Source organism: Cynoglossus semilaevis, chromosome 7, assembly GCF_000523025.1.
Source record: "Cynoglossus semilaevis isolate Cse_v1.0 chromosome 7, Cse_v1.0, whole genome shotgun sequence".
In the NCBI taxonomy this organism is placed as follows: domain Eukaryota; kingdom Metazoa; phylum Chordata; class Actinopteri; order Pleuronectiformes; family Cynoglossidae; genus Cynoglossus; species Cynoglossus semilaevis.
In genome coordinates this window covers 12256626-12263377 of record NC_024313.1, presented here as the reverse complement: position 1 = coordinate 12263377, position 6752 = coordinate 12256626, and the positions used below count along the sequence as shown (strand labels likewise).

The following is a 6752-nucleotide window of genomic DNA, read 5'->3' as shown; positions in this document are numbered from 1 at the left end:
TAGTCACAGATATTTGGTTGCAAAGATTAAAATGCATTTTTTTAATCTGCAGGAGCGTTGGTTTGACGTTTAATGAGGGTGGATTTTCATTAAACCTTTTCTGGTGAAACAGAGCTCACGTTGAGGAGCTTTTTCTGTAATTAGATCATCTATTGATACGAGAGCCGGCACGGACGCCTTTTAACTTTTTCCAGGTCAGTGGCCGTGGAGGGGAATTGATCCTGCAGAGTTCATGGCTGCCTACTAATGGATGGGCTTGTCCACTAATGCACCACGGTAATCCCATCAATAACTCTAATGAACGAAAGAGCAACTTTAATGGAAAAACTTCAGGCTGTGTTGGATGTTTGCTATAAAATAAAAACAACAACATTCCCTTGTTTACATCCTGGTCAAAAACAGCATGTCAGTCAAAGAGATGTCTAAAGATGGACGTACAGTAGCTACCTGTAGCCACGGGTGAAGAAGAAGTAGGTCAGAGTCACTGGAGTGAACAGTATGATTTATTACATTTGTTAATGTTCCTCTGAGGGTTTGTGGTCTCCTTTACTATTTTAGTTCCAGGATTAAAAATAACCTGACGTTGTAAAAGCCTCAAATCAGCAAGAGTCAACCCAGGAGTTGTTACAGCATCTGTTTTCTCCAAAGTACAAAATGACTTCCTGTTGTCTGTTTCACAAAATAAAAAAAATAAAATAATAAGGCAACAGTTGAGGCAATAAACTTTTCATATAAATATGTGAATTCACTGAGAAGTGCGCTCACTATCCTGTTGTGAAACCAAAGTCGGGGACTCACAGAGCTACGTCTGTAGCGTTGGCACCAGTGACAGTTTCAAGACAGAAAGATGTCTTTTTGACATTTAACTTACTCTAATGGGCACGGATTTTTGAAATTTCACACACGTCACCTCAAATGTCTCCCAGTTTCAGCTACATATTTAATTCAAAAGGGCAGTTTAACCTTTTCCCCCAAATGTCAAACCATTTCTTTAAAGCAACGTTTCAGCAGCGATGCAGAGAAGTCGTCGTGTTTCCATAACATTCAGCATGTGATCATTGTGATTTATTACACCATTCGACAAAAAAGGCAGTGTGTAGTATAAGTTATATTTTCTCTATTTTATTTGTGGAGAAAAAAATTGGTCTGATTTATTCACTACGTGATTAATCACGAATAATAAAGATTCATGATCCATTTGTCCATTGTCTCTGTTAGCTTTTAGCCCCCAATTTGTGAAAAAATTGAAAAAAAAAAAAATCACATCTCACTCGACTGGGTATTGGAGCACCAGTAAGTAAGGAATTATGGATTATTCGTTAAAATGTTTTTATCGCTTTAATTTCATGAATTAACTGATGTGATTCATGTTTTTATTTTGACAGCTCTAGTGAAAATAAAATGTACAAGTACGTGTAAATAGTACATTTTGTCCACTAGGGGCTCACTGTTAAACATCAATGGGGGCTCCTGATCAGCTCGTAGTGTCAATTCTCAAAAGCATCAGTTGAAATATTTCCTGCAGCCTTTCTGGAAAATCATTTCAGCAACATTTCTGCCTGACCTTTAACCGTCTGCCGTCAGGTGACAGATCTATCGGCTACTGATGATTTTAACTGACCTTCTCAGCACAAACCACTCGGACTAATTGAGTGATATGTTTACGTGTCGTCTGCTCTCGGTGAAAACAAACCTACACTCCACACAGTTTTCACATTCTGTACTTCCTAATCCAAACGCCCACTGCTTTGCATGAAATCTGTACTATGTATGAAGACGGCGTCCACACACCGAGGAGTGCATTCATATGGGCACACTGTAGCTCAAAGACTCATCAATATTCAGCCTGCTTATGTAAGTGCATCGATAACACCTCTGGGTTTTTTTCGTTGCACGGCAAGAGTGAAAGAGATCAGCGCTGCTAAAAGTGTGAGTGTCTGGGAAATGACAGGTTGGTGCGGAGCCTCCGGAGTCTCCTTAACATGGAACCACAATTCATGGGTTACAAACAACTGCGTGTAATAAACCTGAGCTCAGTCCTAGCTCTACATCATCTAGAACACACCGTGGGGACGTCACACAGCTCTCTCTGTGCTGTACATGCTTCATGAACGCAATCTTCTTTTTTTTAGGGCTGTTTAAATTAAGGTGTTAATCCAGATTAATCAGATCAGACAGATCTGCACGCCCGGCGGAAAAACATTATTGTTTGCACAAAGCACACAAGTAAACATTTTAATGGTTGGAAGTTTCCTTCTACACTGCAGGAAGCAGAGTACTTTTTATACTGGGGACCGCTACAATTTAAATTGATGTTTGAGTATAAGACCACAGAGCCGACCATCAACTTGCCCCAGAGAAATAAGCCTGGATCAGACAAGGATAACACGGTGTACAGTACATCTTGTCATGCAGCAGCCAGACTGCGTCGGTCTCCGGGGATATCATTAGTGCTCTATCCGATGTATGTCGGGTCTAAGCCGTGACTGGGTGGCCTCTAACGTGCGTGCATTTCTTTCCAGGCCCTGGACCCACACCCCGGCTGCTGCTGCTACAGTCCAGCCAACACAATCACAATGCCCGGGGGACAAGCCCGTCTGCTACCAAGCAGCAGAACCGAGCCTGCGGCGCTGAGACACATCCCTGCGTCACATTCACACGGATACATCCCCTCATTTTCATCTCTCTTCAGAGCTTTTTTCCATTTCCCTGCCTTTTCCTATCGTTTCCACAGAAGCTCAGGCCACTTCTGTGATGAATGTCTTTAATAATCTCTTTTCAATCTCAGGAAGAGAAGAGGGCCGGGAGCCAATTTAAAACTATCGCCCTGACCGGGGGGCGACTGTCAGTCGGTGGCTGCACACACAGGTAATGGTGTTTGGGATGGAATCCTTCTATTAGCGCTTGGCTTGAGATAATTGGTGATGCTCATTTTCCTCAGTGGCTGCACCCTGCTCTCCCTCGGTGCTGGTTGTGCCACAGGTCAGCCTCGGCAGCGGCCAGGGCCACACTTCCAACTGAGATAGGGTTAAATGCTACAGACGAGTGGGTCAGTTGATAAAGAAGTAGGGTTTGTGCTGCGGCGACAACGGTGGTGTCTTTTTGGTCTTTACTCAGTCCACTCCTCTCTTCAGATGGGAGTCTGCTCTCCCATCTGTCCACACAGTCTCACGCTGGACAGGAAGCCAGTGTGAGGCTTTCCACCAGTAACAGCACACGTGACTGAAGGAACAGCATGCAACAAATAGTGCCGCCAGGAGCAAAAACTTTTCTTCCGCACGCGTGGGAAGAAAATAAATCTAAGCATTTATTTTTATTGTGCTCTACATTTAATGTCTGTTACCCTAGTAACTCATAAATGTGTGACAGAATTGATGGTTTGCAAGAGACCAAATGTGTGACAGAAGGTGACCCACAACAAAAAGACAGTATCAGCGCGACTGCGTCCTCCCTCTTATCCCTGTTTCCCTGATTTACTTAGAAGAACATTTAAACCAAGGTTGAACCAGAGTGCTGCATAGCAACAGTAAAATAGGAAATATATCAGGTTAAACATCTCATATATATTATAGTTAAATATACCTACTGTATACAAGGCATAAATTAAACACAAAGGAAATAAATTCAAAAGGAACTGACTGCCCAGGACTAAAACCAGTCCAGGACTGGCTACCCAGTTCAACCAATAGGAACAAAGACCATTAAATGAAGAAAATGATTAACTTAGTGAAAGTCAATGAAAACTTTATGGGTAACAGGGGGATTTGTAATCCAGAATCAGGTCTGATACCAAAACCTTAAGGACGCCTTTTCTACCTGAGGACGGGTTTTAATTGGTTGAAAACAAAGCAAAAGTCAAAGTGGTGATTGATTTTGAAACTGCCAGGAGCCTGAGAGAATCGTATTATCTGTTCTATCATATAATAGACCGGTGTTTATGAATGCACAAGTCTGCTAATTGCGCCTTGTGTCTTCGTCAGCCCCGTCAATAACGACACACAGGTGCTCGTGTGAAAAGCCAAGATGAGGAAGCACTGCATCAATGAAGCATGACTAATTCATCTCACGCAGGGACACATGTCGATGGCTGCAGACCTGCGGGGTTGCTCTGGCACAGCCACACTGTGCAATCCAATCAGAATGGACTTCAATTGAATCTGGGCGAGCTGGTTGTGGAGGTGTGGAGATGGGTTTCCTGGGATCCCTAGAGGACAGGCAGTCAGGCGACAAGAGCGAGGAGCTGGAGTCACGTCAGTGCAGGAGAAACCAGCCCACCTTTAATGTTTATCTCACAGATCAGCCTTCTGCCGGACCAAAGACTCCAGCGAAGGTAACAACCAAAGACAGTGACAGTGACAACATCCTGTGTCTGTAGCTTTAAGTACAGTACGTCTGCCATGGATACAGCCTGACTCCTATAAAGATGTGCTTCTGGGAAGGGGACCAGCTGACCTCGATACATGTGATTACTATACCACGCTCGTCTATAAAAAGAAACTCTCATCACTGAGCAGCGTCTTCAATAATGTAAAGAAAAACCTTTTTACTTTTGTTTGCCTTTGGTCAGTTTTTTTGAGTGGCCTACTTTTGTTAACAACTGGAATTTGCTGCTTTTAATATTCCAGTATGTGCAGAGAATACACTCCAAGAATAAAATAATTCCATTTAAACATAACCAACTTCTTACCAACACCGTGGAACAAACCCTTGTTACATGTAAATCATGTAACCAGAGCTAGAAATATAGCTAAAATGTCTGATTCATGTGAACAGCTCAGAAAATAACAACATTAGAATTATAGCTAAAAGTTAGCAAAGACAGACGCTAGGTCAAATAGCAGGAATAGCTAAAATAATTCCGATGTTCAAAGACCCAGAGCCGTAGCCTGGCTGTCTTAAATACAGCGTCAGTGATGTCATTTATGTTTGCTAAATGTTTTTAAGATGTACGCACCAGGAGAGCCGCTGAGGTACTGCAGGGCCAAATGAATTACATCGCAGAAAACATCCACTGCACCTACAGGTTTTTGGCCACCAACCAAGAAAACATATTTAGAACAAATTGCTTGTCAAGAAGATAAATGCAGCAGCAGTGTGTGAGAGTTCTGTTTCCGCCGTTGTTTTCCTGGAACTTTTCCTGTAGAGTCGGTGCGTGTGAGCGAGCACAAACACACACACATACCCACACACACACAGAGAGAGAGAGAGACACAAAGAAAGGTTGCCAATTATAGTAACTGTGTGATGAGGTTCCTCATCCTGAGCCCCGTGTTACCTTTGCCTCTAATCCTTTGTTATTAATTATATCTTCAACAAGCCTACACAGTTCTTGTGGTGTCAGCACCGAGTATCCATGGCAACAGCCAGTCAGTCCCAGCTCTTGGGGATGAAAACACACACACACACACACAACCGCCGTCTGACAAAACCGTGCCTGGCCATAAAGATGCTCAGTGACATGATGAATGAGTCGACTGCAGTAAAACATTACAAAATTAATATAAATCCTGACCCTCGGAGCGGTGGCTTTCTAAAAACCTCTCAATCTTCTCCCTCTCCTGGGATCCAGGCAGGAAACAATATTCAAAGTTATTGCCATAGAGACCAAATTGGTTCCGATGCTCTCGGCTGGATTCAGACATCACTGTGAACTGAAAGGTATCCAGGAGCGATCACTCAGAGTCCGTCGCTCACAATTCACTGTGTTGTTGTTCCTTGTAAATTCATCAAAACTTTTTTTTTTTACCCCACAAGAACAAATATTACATTTAAGTTGGGGACAGACTTCAACAACTTCACAGTCTTCACAGATCCTACAAAGACTTGGAGTTTCTTCAGATTCATCATTAGCATCAAAGGCTTGAAAATGGTGTGTGGTCACAGTCGACAGAATTTGTCAAACCCACTGAAGCCAACTGGACACACAACTAAATGTTCTTCTCTTTATTTTTCCAATCATTGTTTTCAAATTCTTGCTACTTCCTGTAGCGGCTGATGCTGTTTCATGTGTCACAAACTCGATTTATAATTGACTGTCAGCAACAAGTGTCAGTTTATTTCACCTGAACGCATCTGGATTCATGTCTAACACAGATTTTAGTGCTTGCTAGTCGTGTGACTGTCTCAAAATTGTGTTGTAAATGTAAAGATGAATAACTTACATCAGTGATTCTCCTCCAGTCAGAGGCTCCGTCCTCACCTCCACGTCTTGCTTCTTACTTCTTCATTATACAAACCATGGACTGATAGCAAACGTTATTACACTGTGTGTTATGTTTTGGGCTATTTTTTAAAATTATTTACAATTTGGTTACTTTGCTTCAGCTGTGGCTAACTTTTTCTTCACAATATCCTTTTGGGGATATACAGTGGGTACGGAAAGTATTCAGACCCTTTTAAATTTGTCACTCTTTGTTTCATTACAGCCATTTGCTAAAATCAAAAAAGTTCATTTTATTTCTCATTAATGTACACTCAGCACCCCATCTTGACAGAAAAAAAATAGAAATGTAGACATTTTTGCAAATTTATTAAAAAAGAAAAACTGAAATATCACATGGTCATAAGTATTCAGACCCTTTTCTCCATTTCTTCTGATCCTCCTTGAGATGGTTCTACTCCTTCATTGGAGTCCAGCTGTGTTTAATTAAACTGATTAGAGTTGATTAGGAAAGGCACACACCTGTCTATATAAGACGACCATATCACATTATGACCATGTGATGTTTCAGTTTGTAAAAACGACGTACAAA

The 6752-nt window shown here is 41.9% G+C and overlaps 1 protein-coding gene across 2 annotated transcripts in view; it reads right to left on the bottom strand.

Moving 5' to 3' along the window:
• LOC103381223 (brain-enriched guanylate kinase-associated protein) overlaps positions 1-6451 on the bottom strand; it is a 31917-nt gene extending 25466 nt beyond the window's left edge. For both annotated transcript variants that reach the window (XM_008313484.3, XM_017033644.2), the window contains exon 1: positions 6162-6451. The gene's annotated coding sequence lies outside the window, so the exon portion shown is untranslated. The remainder of the gene's footprint in view (positions 1-6161) is intronic.
• Between the last annotated feature and the right edge of the window lie 301 nt (positions 6452-6752).